Source organism: Stenella coeruleoalba (assembly GCF_951394435.1).
Source record: "Stenella coeruleoalba genome assembly, chromosome: 6".
NCBI lineage: Eukaryota > Metazoa > Chordata > Mammalia > Artiodactyla > Delphinidae > Stenella > Stenella coeruleoalba.
Genome location: NC_137151.1, coordinates 54247982 through 54266417, shown reverse-complemented (window position 1 = coordinate 54266417; position 18436 = coordinate 54247982).

Sequence of the window (18436 nt, the reverse complement as noted above, 5' to 3'; positions counted from 1 at the left end):
TTTTTCCCATGTTTTCTGACCTCTGCTCCTTTCCATATTCTCCCATCTCTGATAAATTTGCTTCAAAACCACAGAAAAACCACAGCTGTGTTTGTTGATCAGGGACTCAAAGAATGAAAGTAACTGTTTCCATGAGGATTTTCAAAGGAGGTAAAATTAGTTCCCTGTTGTCTACATATAACCAGATATTAAGAGATTTCGGAAATGAAAGTTGTCATCTCTTGTTTGGAAAATATTTTCGCATGATAAAAAATAGAAAAGTTACGGAGACATCACCAAGATCAGCAGAATTGTCTGTTTTGTTATTACATTGTAGCATTACAAATGAGATGACACACAAATCACGATGAATGCATGATAGAGAGTAATAATAGATTAAATGTATTTAATCATTTTAAGAGGCAAATATGATTATCAGAATATAAAATATGAAATGTCAAAGTCAACAAAAATATGTAGGATTAACAAAAGAAGACAGTGATTTATGGAAGTTATGCAAAGTGTTCTAGACCTCCAGAGGGTGCTATTGCATTTGCACAGAAATATATTTAATTATGTACACATTTTTCTGAGATTAAAAAAAATGAGAATTTTAAGCACCTCTAATTTGTTTCCACATAAAACAAGGAAAGAATCAATAACCATAACAATAATTCGTCTTCTAAAACATTAACCGAGGCTTACCTCATTTAACAAACTTGTTTTTTTTAACCTAAAGATCAGTTACCTAATAAAAGCATGTAAAAAAATCAAGTCATTTCAGATAATACTTACAGTAACTTTCATTTGAACAAAGTGAACTTTGCATTAGTCATAGACATTAAATTGACTGTATGTTCCAAAATACATTTAGAGATTTAAAAATCCTTTAAAGTTTTTGGAGCATCAAGAGATAAATCACAACAAAAAAACTTTTTTTTAAAGAAAAAACTGCAGATTTAAAAAATACACATAAAGTCTTTACCTAAATAAAATTATTTTGCACTGTTATAATCTGGCATTTCATACATATTCTTACAGTATGAGTGTTTTTACCTACCGAGGAAAATGAATCTGAGAGGCAATGTCAAATAAACAGTAAATTGGTTCTTTGCATTATTCCAAAGCTACATGACAACAGTGGATGGATATATCTTACAAGATTTTGAATTCATATGACATGGTTGCAAATCTGTACACTCAGCTGTAATCTGTAGATATCTGTTTCAAATAATATTACTTCTTTTAAAGAATGGTTAAAATTGATTTAAGTAACCCTTTTTTAAATTCACTGACATATTTGTTTTCTTTTGATTTTTCTTTTTTTTTTTTTTTTTTGCGGTACACGGGCCTCTCACTGTTGTGGCCTCTCCCGTTGCGGAGCACAGGCTCCGGACGCGCAGGCTCAGCGGCCATGGCTCACAGGCCCAGCCGCTCCACAGCATGTGGGATCTTCCCGGACCGGGGCACGAACCCGCGTCCCCTGCATCGGCAGGCGGACTCTCAACCACTGCACCACCAGGGAAGCCTCTTCTTTTGAATTTTGACAGCTATTCTGAATTCTTATCATATTTACAGAATTGTTTGAATTGTAATGTTATTTTTAGACTCATTAATTACTATCAGAATTTCATACAGAAACGCCCCTGGAATGTGAAAAAGAAAAAAATTGAATTGCTTCAGATTCAGAAACTTCTTTAAGTTTCTTATTTGCATGTTCTCTGTTTTAAAATCATCCTGGCATTGTTTTACTGTAAAGTGAATTGTTTTCCTCCAAGGTAAAAAAAAGACTAATACAAATGGTCATCTCTTGGTAACATTAGTTAATAGTCAATGACATCATTTAATGCAGGCAATAGAACACAAAGTCATTGAATCTAAAAAGCATCCCTGAATTGATAACATTTTTTGTCCTTGAGAGAAAAATCCATTCGGGGGACATGCAGAATAATTAATGAGTCATACTTAAATTGAAATGATTAATAGTAAATCTAACTCAGGAAGTTAAGCAACATATTCTTTGAAATGTGAGGCTGTTGTTAGAGAATTTGTGGGACACACGTAAATAACAGCACAGTGAGATATGCCATGTCTATAACAGCCTTCTTTTGGGAACACAAGATACCACAGAATCCATTCTCTTCAAATTTCTCGGAGGGAGGAGGGCATTAATATCCCTTGTGGCTATGAGAACAAATAACCAGGATGAGAACAAAGTGAAAGGATAGGGAGGCAGATGGGTAGCAATTGCCCATGTTTGTGGGTGACTGTGGACACGGATGGACCTGTCAAGTGTTTAACTTAACTGATCTGGATGACATCAGTAAGGGAGGTTTCAATCAAAGAGGCTCACAAGTAGAAAAGGAAGACAAAATATAACTTTCAAGACCCAGACTCTCAGAATACTCTTATTGAGGCCTCTAAGTCATTTGATAGAGAGATCTTGAGATTATGGTATGTGGGGAAAATAGTTAAATATTTAATACCCTAGAGGATACCTAGGAAAAACACCCACTGGCACATGATAATGGCCTGCTGGTGGCAAAGCACTCACATGAGATTATGACCCTCTTACCTTTTTTTTAATATGTCCTTTCCATTGGGCCATAACAGTCCCTAATTGTAGACACCATATTCTACATGCAGGCTAAAAACTGTCAGCATGACAGAGTACTTGGAGCTTTAACACTGAAAATAACAGTTAAGAACAAAAATAACAAAGAGAACATTTGTTAGATTCATGACCTTGAAAAATATCCATTTAAGTCTTACTTTTCATAATTCCCAAACACTTAATCTCAACGTATTTTAAAGTACTTTGGAACCATAAAGGGCTCTACTATATTAGCCTCATATAGTACATGGTTTCATCTCAGGGGAGATCCCAGGCATCTTCCACAGCAATAGATTCTTATTCCTTTCTTAGAAAAAGACAAATAAGAACTTGAAGAAATAGAATGATTTATTTGAAAATTTACCCTGGATTAAAGTCAAGGATGATGTGAGTCTTATCTAAGATCCCTTCATTTAGGCTGAGTGTGAGTGATGAGCTACAGTTGTTCCCCCCTCATTCTAGCTCTTCAACAACACCTGGCACAGGCTTCCAAAAAGATGCCTGGAGTGGACAACACAACTTCTCAAATGACCCACTGGATACATATTCTGCCAGAAGTTTTGTATGCACGTGACAGTGTTATTGGTAATATTTCAGACTAGAAACCTTATACAAACCTCAAAGATCAGTGTATATAAAGTCATGTGATGTTGTCTCTTTTATGGATCCAGCAGAAATGGGACCAGGACAGAGATAATACAAAGAATCTGTTCCTATCTTTAAAATATTTATTTTTTGAAACCAATCAGCCGTCTCCATCTGGGAAGAGAATCATCTCAAAAAAAAAGGCCTAGATTAACATCGTGACATTGGACCCTTATGTATTTAGCTTATTTGCTGTGTCTGAAGGAATATAGGAAATCATCCTGACTGTCTTAGGTACAGGAGAAGGGAATGCATATTGGCATAATATACCAAGTCAAAATGTGAGACATTTACAGAGGATATTTGTGAAGTGATGAAGGAGAGTAATATGGGAGAAAGTGGGTTGACTCTGAGTCTGAAGGTCAAAGTACTCACCAGATTTTTCACACTGTGGGCTGAAGCCAAGGACTCACTTGTGAGCCCAGTTTCATGTCTGCTAACTCGAGGCTGGAGTTAAACTAAACATGCTCAAAATTCCTTTACTCTTAAATGCTCTGATTCTATGATCCAGAGTGGGATGTGTTTGTGTGTGTGTGTGTGTGTGTGTGTGTGTGTGTGTGTGTGTGTAATCTAAGATCTTATTACTCTTGGAGTTTAAATGAAAGCTAGTTTATAGTAATACAGAAAATAAAGTTCAGTTATATGGAGTAATCAAATAGGTAGGCAAAGGATTTTATCTAAAGTGTATTTGAAATTCTGTTTTAAATGTAAATATATGTACACTCATCACTGCAATACATTTGCATTCTGTATTTAAATAAAAAGAATACTTAAAATTTTAATAATTCTCATGTGTATATATTATAAACAGGTTATTTTTTAAAAGTAAGATTCTAAACTTCTCTATTCACTCATACATAGATGTTGTCTTTCCAACTTCATATGTGGTGGCTTTAGCCAGAGTTTACATATAACTCCCTCCGCACAAACTTAAATATCTAAGGCATTCTGCTCTTGAGCTAGTAACATAATAGCTTGACTTTATATTTTATTGCAACAAATTCCTCCATTTCAGCATGCTATTTTATTGAGACAAATACATAATAAACAGTGATTTAAAATGTACATAAAAGTTGCTAGATGAAAATGTCCGTGTCTTTTTCTGTTATATGCAGTGTCTACAAATCTGAACCTACATCCATACACAGATTTATGCAATTGGATAAAAATCTCATAACCATATCTTAAATCCTATTCATTTGTGGGGATTAGCCTGTTCAACTGATGCAGTAGGTAGGGTTGTAGTAACTTAGCTAGTCCTTTATTCAAGACTGTCTCCACAGGGAAATCTCACAGCACTTCCTCAGCTTGTAAACATTAGCAGTCAGCCCACATCATCCAGGCTTATTCTCCAGGCAGGTGAGACTTCCCTATGACTATGGAAATCCCTCTATTTCAGGTAGAAAAAGTCAAGGATCCTTTTTAACGATTTTTCTTTTTTGGTTAATTTTTAAAGCAATGCATAAACCCGATATAATGAATATAAAAGACGTGTCTCTCTGTCTAAAACAGGAGCAACTGGCTTTCCCAAATCCTCCAGTCATCCTAGCTCAGGAACTTCTGATGCCTCAGGAAAAGCAGAATATGTGAGAGACAACAATCAGATAGGAAAAGGGAAGGTTGCGGGAACCTGCTCACTATTTTGCTGCTCCAAGCATTGTCTATAATGCTTTCTCCTATAAGATTTCTCAATACGGTGGCTTCTCTGCCTTGTTACTCTTTCTCCCCTTCTCTTTTTAATCCATAAAAATCTAGTTACTGACACTTCCTAGTTTAATTGCGATCTCCTATTCACCAAACTAGATGGTCTCTACTCAGTTCTCAATATCTGTTTTTCTTAAGCTTTGGACACTGTTGACTACCTGCTGCTTGAATTTCTCTTGGTAAGAAGCTGATCCTCCTGGCTTTTCTTCTACATCTTTGGTCTCTCGCTTTGTGTTTTCTTCTCATTTGTTCTTTCCCACACTCCTAACATGTAGACATCTCACCATCTTTTCAACCATATTTTCTTTCCTAATCCTATATTTTCTCCCTGATGATTTCACTCACTCTCATGATTTTAGTTATCACCTCTGTGTATGATCAAAATTTCTACTTTTAGCCCTAACTTCTCTTTCTCTAGCTTCTGATTTTCCAGTTACATGCTGAACATTTTGACTCAATGTTTACTGATACCTGAAACTTTCAACACACCCAAATATGAACTAATCTACTCTCCTAGACCTTTTCCTCAGGATGTCTTAACTTCTGTCAATGGTGCCAAGACCATCTTCCAAGGGACACTGGTTCTATGAAGCCCAGGCACGGGATTCTTAAGGTGTGTGACTCTCCTGAAATAAGTGCAAAATATTATATTTGTATAACTTTTATATTACTTTTTCTGAAGAAAGTTTTTAGAAATTTTATCAGCGTTTCAAAGAGGTCAGATATCAAAAAAAAAAAAAAGCTTAAGAACCACTGCTGCACTGCTGGATTTAACAGTTATTTTTCTATTTGTATATGTATACATTAATGTTGTAAGAAGCTCACATATCCACACTTTTAGATTGCTTTTGCCATCATTTTGGTCACATATCTTCACTATTATATACCAGAATAAGTTACCAGTTGTTGACTTGGTTTTGCCCAATAATAGGGAAGAAGCAGAACCTTCTCTGTCCAGAAAACGAAGTGTTAATCTTAGATGATGATTCAGTGTACAAAATTACGAAGTTTTCTTTACATTTAAAAATGATATCAATCATTTTATTTCTATTGCCAAATATGTAATTTGGCCTTCAAAAATTGTACCGTTTATGTGTGTGGACAGCCTAGTTTTGTGTCTATCTCAAATCAGGAACTCATGGGTAAAACTAAAAGGTCAGTTTGAAACATCTAGCTGTTTGGCGTCAGATGGATGCGGAGGGATTACACTCTCAACTAAATCAACTGTTACAATATCAGGGTAACTGTTCTAAGAAAATATATTTGAGCCTTCGTTTGAATGAACTAGATTGCTCTTTGTACAACATGACAACAAAAGCTAAATCTATCCTCTACCCACAGATTATGCTAATATTTGATATTTTTTTCCTTTTTTCTTTTTGTTTACTTCCTGAGGTTTAATGACTTGTAGATATAATCTCATGATAAGAAAATGAACCACACTGTTGAGTTGCTTACTTTTCTTTTTACATGGAGTAATTCTGTTTTGCATTGACTCTCATCTCACTTATCACTATGAAATAAAACTTATAAATTAGACTTCATTACCTATAAATTAACGTATTTATATTTTCTGTGCCAGGGACCGTTAGGTGTCAGAACACAAAGGAGAACAAGACCCAGTTCCTGCTCTTAAGGAGCACAGAGTCTATCTACCTTACAAAATGTTTCTGTATTTATACTAGTATTATTACTACTATTCTTCATTTTTAATGATTATATTATACCTACTCCCAGCAAAGGGCATGTGTAACACTTTCTATGATAATACAGATTACTCAAAAGGAGAAATAATGTTCTCTAATATAAGCAAGATTTTCTTTATAAAGGTGGAGAAATGTTGTCAATTTTCTCCTTGAACTTCTACCCCCTTGTAATCAGGAACTAATTAATTAATTAGCTAATATTTCTAAAGTGCATTGAAGATGAGCAGCGTCACACAAATGCTAAGTATTTTAAAGCCATGTGTTGCCTCATACACTAGATAGGATTTCTTAAAGTTTGGAAAGGGCAATTTGAACGAATTACAAAGCTAGGCGTATACTGAAGGCAGGGGGTAGGCGGAAGTAGGAAAAGTTGGACGGAAAAGTGCAAGTGTAATCAAAAAAAGGAGAATGATCCTTTACATTTCTCTCCATTTATCATTATCGCAAGACAAAAGAGATGCATGCATTCCTATAAAACTGCTGAAAAAAGAGAATACAAATTTATTAAAATGGTATATTATTACAATTTCTCTCATACTTATGAAACTGTTAACAGAACGAAGTCCGTACTTCCCCATGAAGGTGATTATTTTATAATGATCTTGGAACTTAATTCCAAGGCCCAAACACCCAGTTTGGAATCCACAGGATCTAAATTGGACTGCCTACATTTCTGAGATAATTATCAACACTTCCTTCATCATGGACTGCATAGCCCAACACTATACCAATACCTGGGAAAGGAAAGGAAAGAGGAATCAAGGCCAATGTCCCACCGCTGATCAATGTAGGAAACCAGGCTCTGACGTGAGCTTTCGGACCTGATTTCTCAACCTGAGCAAATTACTCAGATAATTTATTAGACCCAGACTTAGTCTTGCGATTTTTTTTTTTTTTTTTTTTGCGGTACGCGGGCCTCTCACTGTTGTGGCCTCTCCCGTTGCGGAGCACAGGCTCCAGACGCGCAGGCTCAGCGGCCATGGCTCACGGGCCCAGCCGCTCCGCGGCACGTGGGATCTTCCCGGACCGGGGCACGAACCCGTGTCCCGAACCCGTGTCCCCTGCATCAGCAGGTGGACTCTCAACCACTGCGCCACCAGGGAAGCCCAGTCTTGCGACTTTTAAGCATGAGTCATATGGGAAATTCAGCTCTCCTAGGAATTATATTTGCTTCGGTTAAAGATGGTTATTTTGGAATCTTTCCATACTTCTCTTCCTTTTAAAGCCAGTGACACAGACATTCCAGAAGGTGGAAACAGAGGCCAATCAGAAAGCATTACTATTGTGCTGTTTCACTCTCCAGGGATTATTTTCCGTGTTTTCAGATTACTGCTGTTGTGGGTTTTTTCTTGTGAATGTCTGAGGAATAGGTCTGACCCACAGAGTTCCCTTGGCTAAAGGCATTTGGCCTCAACTCAGTGTCACTGTAGGCTTCACCAAGTGACTGCTCACAAATAGGGGGTTTTATTTCCCCTTTTCCCTCCTCTGGGGCATAAATAATGGTGTCTGAAAGTATACAATTATACCTCTCTCTACTTCACTGGAGGTGGATTAAATGGTGTCATCCAATCTTTGTTACCTCATTGTAGACACTGTGGGTTGGATTTCTTTATAATCTTTCACGGAAACAAGAAACAGCAATTAAGCATACTTTCTGGACAAATAGAGACCTTTTTACAGGATTTTTGTAAAGGTAAGTTCTCTGCTGGGAAGCACTCCCAGATTTTGATGCAACTTGCTTAATAGTCACATGTTTATTCAATCTTCTTTCTGTAAGGAAGCAAATAGCCATAAATACTGAATGAGTGGCAGGGGATCCCATAAAATTTGACAAAGGATCTTTCAGGACAGTTGTTTAAGGGACAAATAAAAATAACGAGAATGGCATTGGAGGTGGAGGTGGAGGTGCAGGTGGCAGGGGGCGCACTATTGCTCCTTCCTCTTGGAACTGTCATCATAGCCATAATCAACCATGCCATTAAGCAGCAACATACACATCTGACTTCAGGGTCTTGGAACTTTCATTACAGGGCCCAGGCTGTTCCCTTCCAAGTTATTAGTCATCAGTTACAGCATGATTAGGACCATGGAGAGTGGAAGCACTCTGGGTGCTCATCCCAGACCACCAAGGATCAAAAGTGAGAAAACTGAAGTTCAAATGTCCAGTCTAAGTGGTAGGAACAGAGTGGAAAGAGAATAAGCAAGCTGAGGGGAAGCTTGGTCTGAAACTAAGCAAGAAGGTTTCTGTGAATAAGTCAAATTTTTTGGTCATCCTATTTCTGGTGTTCGGATATGTCAGGCTGGCTTAAAGGTCCAAGTCTGAGACAAACAGTGTTCCCTTTTAGGGATCCTTTTTCCTCGTGGTACGAAGTGGCGGCCCATTTATTCAGGACCTGCCATTTCACTCCTGATCAGGCATGGCTTTTTCAGGGAGCACAAGGACCTTTTGAAACTTTTACATATCAAAGACTTTAAACAGGTTCCTTTGTTTGAAATTTAACTCTTTGCATAATGGCAGCTAGCTCACCAGATCGACTCATTTGTCCTAGTGTGCTCAGAAATGCTTATATGACAGTGTACTGCTTTTCTAAGGGAAAAGGGATTTTTTAAAGGCATTACCTTAACCCAAAGAATGGTTATGGTCAAGGTTTTATACAGGTAAAGACCTGTGAAGCTCTTAGGATCAAATGTAAGAGATGAAACCCACTCTTTCGCTAAGATATGCCATGGAGGAAAGTATATCTATATGGTAGTTGTGAAGAAAATCAAATCTTAAAGTCAGTTTGCCGTGGCTCAAACCCTTGCTCTGCCTCTTAACTAGCAATATGACTCTGAGATAGTTATACACTCTCTCTGTGTATCAGTTTCTTCATCCATAATAGATTGTTGTGAGGATAAATGAGTCCAATGATTTAATTATCTGGAACAGTACCAGTTCTGCATAAGAGTTAGTAATTATTATTATTCTGGATAGAGAGTGCAGTATGTTGGTTAAGAACTCTGGCTCTGGCATTAGATATAACTGTGTTCAAATCCCAGTTCTTCTATGTCCAAGAGCTTGGAGAAACTACCCAATTTCTCTGTTCCGGTTTCCTCATCTACAAAACGGGTTATGAGAATCAAATCATATTATACACATGGTATAATTGGTATAATTTCACACATGATAAATGTCAGCGATTCTTTTTCCCATTTCCCATTTTGCTTGACTGTTTTTCCACAGGATTATATTATGTCATGGTCTAGTGCTATCTGGATAGAAGATGTTTTTATATTTGTGTTATAAATATCCAGATTGAGGAGAACATTTTGAGTAATAAAGTAACACCAAGTGTTACAAACTTGTAGAATAGTTTCTCAACTCTCCTTAAGAGTTTGATGCAATTGAAAAATTAACGAAGGCGAAATGTCTATTTAGATCTTCTGCCCATTTTTGGATTGGGTTGTGGAGATCATCTCGGTGCTTTGTTACCACCTAGAGGGGCGGGATAGGGAGGGTGGGAGGGAGACGCAAGAAGGAGGGGATATGGGGATATATGTATACATATAGCTGATTCACTTTGTTATACAGCTGAAACTAACACAACATTGTAAAACAATTATACTCCAATAAAGATGTTAAAAAAATTAATAAAGGAAGCTATTGCTTTCTGGATGCAAGTTAGTGTTGGTTGTAAAGTAGGGTTTCTCAGGTAAAGATTTATTCCCATATTTCCGGATCACATATTTCTGGAAAGTTTAGGCATCAGAAGCTTGTTGCTTGCTTTTCAGCAGCTCCCAGTAAATGCGATTACACTCAATCTTTGTACTGAAGTTCTCGATGCAAATGCAGGAGGCTCTTGCCTTGAGAAAAATCTTTAAAAGTTGCACAGCTCCTCAGAAGCAGAGGTTGGGAGGGAGGCATGCTTTGTGTCATACACATTAATTCAGTTGGCACATTACAATGTTAAACTAAATGACATTATTACAAAGCTGTGCTAAGAAGTGTTGACAGGTCCATATGGTAATTTTACAACGTATAATGAACACACAGACTCCTTTCTTGCAGAAATTTATAGTTCAAATCTATACCCAGGATATCCAGTTTTATTTCCAGAAACTTAAATTGACTTATTACGGTGTAGTGAATGTATAAATTAGTTCCAGTAGTTAAACTGAAACATTTCCCTACAGACTCAATTAGATTCATTAATCTGCTGTGTAGACCTGTAAACGGCCCATTGTTCTTTTCCCCCCAAAATGTCAAAAACTATTTCTCTAACTATAAAATATTTACTACAAAAACTGTTTTAAATGGTCAGAATTACTGTGTATTAGAAACCCAGAACTACAAATTATCTTATTGTGCTGGTACTTTTTTTCTCCCAAAGAAAAATAGGGTCCAGCCCTTGACAAGTAATTTAGTGGGGTTAGTAAATGGATTCAGTGCTCCATCACACTGAAAACGCACTTATATTAAGAAAAGATCATCTTTTCCCATGTCCAGCTGGACAAATCTGCTGGCGTGGGGCATATTGTGTATGTTCCTAACCCCACAGATTTTTCATTTGGAAACTTTTGCTGACATGCCTCCGTCTGCCTGAAGTGTGGCAGCTTATCAGTCCATTGTGATGTTCCATGGAGGCTGAGTAAAATAATACAACCTGTTAATGAACTCCATTTCAAATGATGCACACCTGTGTCTTACCTTTTTCAAAATAACACCCTCCATGTGGGAACTAGGGAGGCCACTGCACAGCAGAGCTTTAAATACAAATCTTTTTTTTTTTTAAGCTATTGTTGTGGAATTTAACGAAATAAACACACACACACACACACACACACACACACACACAACTTGTTTTATTGATTGATGAAGGTGACTGCTTTTACTTACTGCATGATATTTTTTGCTTCTGTGATTTATTAAACATTATTTCTTGTTTCAAAAACTTTGCAACTCTTACCTTTTTTTATTTTTTTAATGGCTCAGCTCAAGTCATCTTTACAGGTTTGCATATAATGTTAACTTTGATTATGTTTTTAGTCTTGGGTAAACATGCAACAGTTCTGTTTTAAAGATGAGAGGATGCTGCTTGGGTCATTCTTAGACATACCAATGTGATGTGAAATGGAAATATTTAAGAGTCATTTAACTGAATTTAACAGAAAACAATTTCAGCTCTTTTTAAGGGGGGAAAGGGAGCTATCTTTAAGGATATGGGAATGTCTCACAAGTCAAGAAATGAAAAACAAATGGTCCTCAGGAAAAATTTGGAACCAAGGATTCAAATAGTTCCCTTTCTCCATCTTTCTCCTGTCTTTATAGCTGCTTTATTCTTACTCATTATTACTTCAACCCTACTTTAGGTTTCTCTACTTCTCTGGACCATAGGGTGGACAATCTGGCTGAAAGAAACCCTGCAATTTTAACAGTGTAGACTGAATCTTCTCTCATCTCAATCCCAATATTTTATTGAGGTATAGTTGATTTACAATGTTGTGTTAGTTTCAAGTGTACAGCAAAGTGATTCAGAATATATACGTGTGTGTATGTATATATATACATATATATATATTATATATATATTCAGATTCTTTTTCAGATTCTTTTCCATTATAGGTTATTACAAGATACTGGGTATAGTTCCCTGTGCTATACAATAGGTCCTTGTTTATCTATTTTATATATAGTAATGTGTATCTGTTAATCCCAAACTCCTGATTTATCTCTCCCCGTCTCTGCCCCCCTCTATCCCCTTTGGTAACCATAAGGTTTTTTTCTTTGTCTGTGAGTCTATTTCTGTTTTGTAAATAAGTTCATCTGTGTCATATTTTAGATTCCACATATAAGTGATATCATATGATATTTGTCTCTCTCTGACTTATTTCACTTAATATGATAATTTCTGGGTCCATCCATGTTGCTGCAAATGGCATTATTTCATTTTTTTAAATCCCAGTTTTAGAAAGAGATTCTGATTAGTCTACATTAATCTTCAGTTCCTACCTCTGAGACAATCAAATAGGAAGAGGAGGAGGTGGCAGGAGGGAAGAGGGAGTGTTTTGCATTGGACAGAGATTAGGTAAAAATGAGTTACTCTCACTAGCTGCTTGGTGAGAAAGAAAAAGATAGGTAATTCCCAGGAAATGGTGATGGTGGTAAGTGGAGGTCAGTGTTGAACTGAATACATGAACGTAATAAATATCTATCCACCTTATTTTTAAATGTCCTTCCTCTAAGGTAATTACATGTCTTCTTGTTATCTCCAAGCCCAAGATTATGTAGAAAGTTAGAGCAGTAGGTGCTCCAAAAGTAGAGATATTGGACTTTTCCTCCAGGATGATATTTCCAGTGAGAAGTATAGTGTGTTGAAATAATCAGCTTCCTGTTCGCAGTCCCATGTTCATCTGCTCGCAGGACACACACAATTTTCCTGCCAACGTATAGCATAACATTTCCTTCCCTCACCCTTTCCATTTCATTAATATTGAGGCAGGGAAGGGGTGTGCCAGATTCGTCTTACAACATATTTCCCCCTAATTTTTCAACTTATCACCTCCCTTCTTGGAATCCTAGCTTTTCATGACAAATTGAAGAGTTTTTGCTTGTGCCAATCTGCTCGATGTTAATATCTGCACCTGCACTTCTGGGCTGTGGCAAAGCAGCCACACGTGCACAATTACAGGTGGCTCTCCCGCATCCAGGAAGGACTGGAGGCCTGAAATCAGCAAATCCAGCTCAAGCATTTTCCTGCCCTTTTGATTTGGTGATTGCTTCTGTTCAAGCAGCCTGACCCGTGGCTCAGCACATTGCATTCCAATGCAAATATTTATCGAATAACTTCTATGCGCCAGGCACTATGTTACTTACTTCTAGAGATGCAAAATAAGTAACATATTGCTTTTGCCCTTATAGAGACTGCTGCCTTGATGAGGTGACAAGATAGTCTCACCAAGAACTATGGTATAAGGGACAATGCATATATGGTAAATAAATCTGGGGAGAGTAATAAGAAAAAAAAAGTTCTTGGAAATAAGTTTAAAGGGACTAGGAATTTAATACAAGGAGATACGGGGTATATTACATCCATTGGCATCCTTCTGTTTAGAGTCTGTTCCAAAGTGAATAGTCTTCAATAGAATGTAAGTATAGAAGCCTGGCAGGTGATGGAACTGAGGGAAATTTGACTGAGGTCCCCTCTACTCTCATCACAAGGAGAAGTAAGAGAAGATATGAGAGAGGAGAAAATAGGGCAAAATAAGTAGGAACAGAGCCTAATGTTGAACAGGAGCCCCAATGCAGAATTGCTTCTTTACATATAAATTCAAGTCATGTTTCTAGAGGGTCTACCGTTTGCCAGGAACTATCACATAGTATCTGTCCTGTCCATTTTATAGATGGATAAATTGTCTCAAATGAGTAGATTTGCTTAAGACACCAAATTAGTAGGTACTACAGCTGGAGATTGAACCCAGCATGCCGGATATACAAGATGGGAACATTCATCAGGAGAATTAAAGGAGGAGGTGGGCAAGAGCTCATGAACTTGCTTTCCTGTTAGCTGCCTGGATTTTCCCCCTCTCTTCTGTATAGTCCTTATTCCTCTAGGCAGCTCTAGTTACCAGGTTATAATCAAAGACACCTCAGCAGCAGAAATATGTCGATGTCTCCTATAGGTTCACAATTGTGTTTGATTTACTCTTTATTTCTGCTTCTCTCTCTAGTCACCTTTTAGGTTCTGCCTCTCTATCAAGACATTCCTGCTTAGACCACTAAGAGACTATGTGATTAACCCAAGTCATCATCACCATCCCTATGGAATGAAGCTTTGGGCTAGACTTCTTCTAGATAATAAACCAGTCTTTATGTAGGATACTATGGGTCGGATGCTCAACATGACCCAAAAAGAGCTGTGGCTGAGACGGCTGGGTCATGTGACTTGACCTTGTATATATAGAAGGAATCTCTTAGAAGGGGCTCACTATAGACAAACAAGGAGAGAAAGCTAAGCGATAGTATAGCTTCAGGCACTGAAATCAGTTCAACATTCATCACAGTCTGCTCCAAGAAAAGCTGAACTCTGAGAAGTGTTCTCCTTTCCAAAATGAGACTCACTCCTTAAGCTAAATATTGTTACATATATTAGTTGTTGTCTTCCACTGCAGTAACTGGTCCACAGTAGTACTTGATTATAGCAAAGGGATTAAGAAAAGCACAGACTATGGCTCACAGCCGTAGGCTCACTTCATGGCTGCTTGTTATTCATAGGACTTTAGTAAGTTATTCAGATGTTTTAGGCCTCTTTTTCCTCATCTGTAAAATTGCTGTTAATATTCAATGGAGTTTACTCAAGGGTCAAGTGAAATAATATCTGTAAACTGTACACAGTAGGCACCTAACAAATGATAGACCCGTTTTTAAAATAAATGTATATTGCCTTAAGATTAATAGATGCTCAGGTGCAAAAGTTACTTGGAGAAAATTAAGGAAGAAACAGAAGAAATTATTTGCAAAATAATTGGTTTCAAAGACCTCGGATTTTCTGTATTTCCTGCTTTATTAAAAACGTTTTATACAATGCCAGAACCATGGGGCCAAGAGAAAGACGTGCTTCTGTTTAGTCCCCTATTTAGTTTGCAAAAAGTATATTCTAAATCTATATTCCTTGAGTAAATTATACCTTTCCCATAAAAATTTCGAAAAGAGATTCTATGATTCTTAAAAACTCAATGTGCTAATGACCACATGTAAAGATGAAACTGAATGTTAATGCCATAGTTCGTTGAGCCAAGATTTTATGCATCAACAAATGACAGTGGCACATTTAAAAAAATGTATGCAAACATAAAAGTACAAAGTTCGTAAAACAAATTAATCACAGTTTATTTTTTTGGTGTGTTTAAAAAAATATCATCAATGACCTTTCAGAAGTGAAGACAAGACAAAGAAGTAACACTTGAGTTTTGGGGGAAAAATATTAAAAATTATCCCTTTTGATACATAAGAACATTTGCATATCTAAAGCCAGCTTCTCAACAGTGCTGTATTTTTTTTTGTGAATGATCAACTCTCTAATTAGCCAATTATCATTGCAAATAGAGAAAGGGACAAAAATCACAAACTGTTAGTAACTTAAAATAGAAATCTACAACACTGCATATGAAAGGGGAGTTTAAGCAGAATAAGAGGCTGGGGATCAGAATAAAATTGTTTTTAAACCTTTGCCAAGATAAATATAATGTTTTACAATATGGTGTCACTTTTCTCTGAGTAATGAGAGCAATTTTTGACATCTGCATGACTGTTAAAAAGCAGTGTGTATTCCATTTATAAAATAATAAAAAGTAGTTTTGAAATGTTTCATAACCATAAAAATAATTCCAAAATATTCAGAAGCTATTTAAACGGTTTTAAGTACAATATGAAGATTCACTGTCTGTATTAACTGTAGTCAATGTATCTGTATCTCCAAACAGTGAATGAGGCACAGCCCTAGCATTTAGAGACCAGTTGGAAATATCAGCCTCTGAAATTGTAGCTAAGAAGAATCAACAGAAATTAATACAATAAGCCATCTGTAGAGTTAACCCACAATAGGAGATATTTTGTAAATAAGTCCGGGACGTCGCCAAAAACTTACCAGGCAGATGCCAATCAATAATAAAATTGAGGGCTTCCCTGGTGGCGCAGTGGTTGAGAGTCCGCCTGCCATGCAGGGGACACGGGTTTGTGCCCCGGTCCAGGAAGATCCCACGTGCCACGGAGCGGCTGCACCCATGAGCCATGGCCGCTGAGTCTGCACGTCCGGAGCCTGTGCTCTGCAACGGGAGAGGCCACAACAGCGAGAGGCCCGCGTACCGCAAATAATAATAATAATAAAACTGAGAAACAGTAGACGAAAACTCCAGAAATTATTCCATGCCTATGGTAATCACAAACACAAGTGTAGTGTTATGTGTAAGAGTAGAAAGTACATTCTGAATAAGAATTTGTCATTAGTCCAATACACTGCTATAAAGCAAGGACTTGGGGGGATATCTCTGTCTATTCGAATGGTGTGTTGTCCACAAAAAGATCTGCTGCCTCAGCAAGTGTACAACTGGGTCCAAAGACTGGATAACCCTGCCCTGGACTGACTCTTGGGCACTAGCTCTTCCTATCAAAAACTATGCACTGTTTATACAACCAATCTCAGTGATCTGGTTGGATGGGTCTCTCATGGTAAATTAAAACATTGGCCTTTCACTTTATACATTTATTTGTTAATGGGTTGCTTAGTGTGAGTCAGACCCTGGAACATATTAATCCCTGAGTGAATTGATAAAGAGAGGTTTCTCCACGTGCATAGCTGAGGTCTGGACTCTGGAGTTGAGAAGCTCCACCAAGATACAGTTCATCTATAAACTCAACAGCCAGCAATGGCTCAATGTTCATAGGGAAAATATGTCACTTACAATGGATTATACTTAATGAAATAGGAATGTATTTAGTTTATGGCAAATGCTTCTCACATTGCAGATACTACTAAAAATTATTAATATAAAATATTCAATACCAGACAACTAATTGAACAACATAAAATTTGGACCTCCATAAGTGCTTTCTCTATTTTCTGATCATGTTATTTACATGATCAGAAAATTTGTGATTTTCATGATCAAAAAAATTAGATTTGGCACTAACCATATATTTCCCTCAGCTGTAATATTTGCTACAAGTCTGATCTTTGCCTCTAAATTCTAATTTTTTTGAGGACAGGTATCAATTTATCCATGCTTCCTCTCACAGCTTAGTGTAGTGACTTGTGTATTGCAGGTAGGTACTCAAAAATATTTGTTGTATGAATAAAATGTCTTACAATTTGCATGTCTTATTGTGGCAGATTGTCTCTACTTTCCTGTATTTACAGTAGTCAGAAAACTTTGAAATGCATTTCCAAGAATCCCTACTACCATCAGAGTCCTGCTTAGACTCCATCAATGAAAGGTCCTTGCTCAATACTCAAAAAGAGAAAGAGAAGTAGGCGCCATCGTTGCTCTTGAGGAGCAATGGACAGATGTGAAAGCTTCTGACCCCCCTATTGAAAATCATCCATTTTGGTGCTGTGGGTAGCTGGGGTCATCAACAGTGGATACCTGCAGCTCCTTCACTTCCTAATTTCCTAAAATCCAGCAGTGGCTTTCCCTGAACCCTTTCACGGTCCTTCAACTGTGACACAGGCACTAGTTCTCTGTGTCAAATTCCTTTCTGCCCAAAATTTCTAGAGTAATTTCTGTCTTCATAAAAGTGACTGATACACTTGAAACTATTATCTCCCTCAGTTTATCATTTCTATTGTGTCCTTATCATGAAAAAAGTTTTGAATGTTCCTTATAGAATGTGAACCTCATTAGCAGTGGAGGAAATGTCATCGGCCTCAAATTCCAATTATGCATTAGAGATCATCTTATTTGTTTCCCTTATCACAGAATCATATTACTGCACTGTGCAATCTCTGAAAACAATTTCTTTTGTATATTTTCTTTGTTCTTCTAGTTTTTTAACATGGAAGGCAAATCTACTCATGGTTATTCTCTCATGGCCAGAAGTGGGTTTCCCCAGTTCATATCTTGGAGAAGAATTAAATTCTCTTTGGAGGGGAAAATCAGTCTCTCTGGCCAGTGAGCCTATGTGTTGTATTATGTGAAAATCAAAATCCTAGTTTATGGTGGAATGCAGAGATTTGTCATAATGAAGAGTAAAGTGTTCAGTGTGTTGATGTCAAAATTTGTTACCCCGGGGGCAAAACTGTTATTATATAGTTAA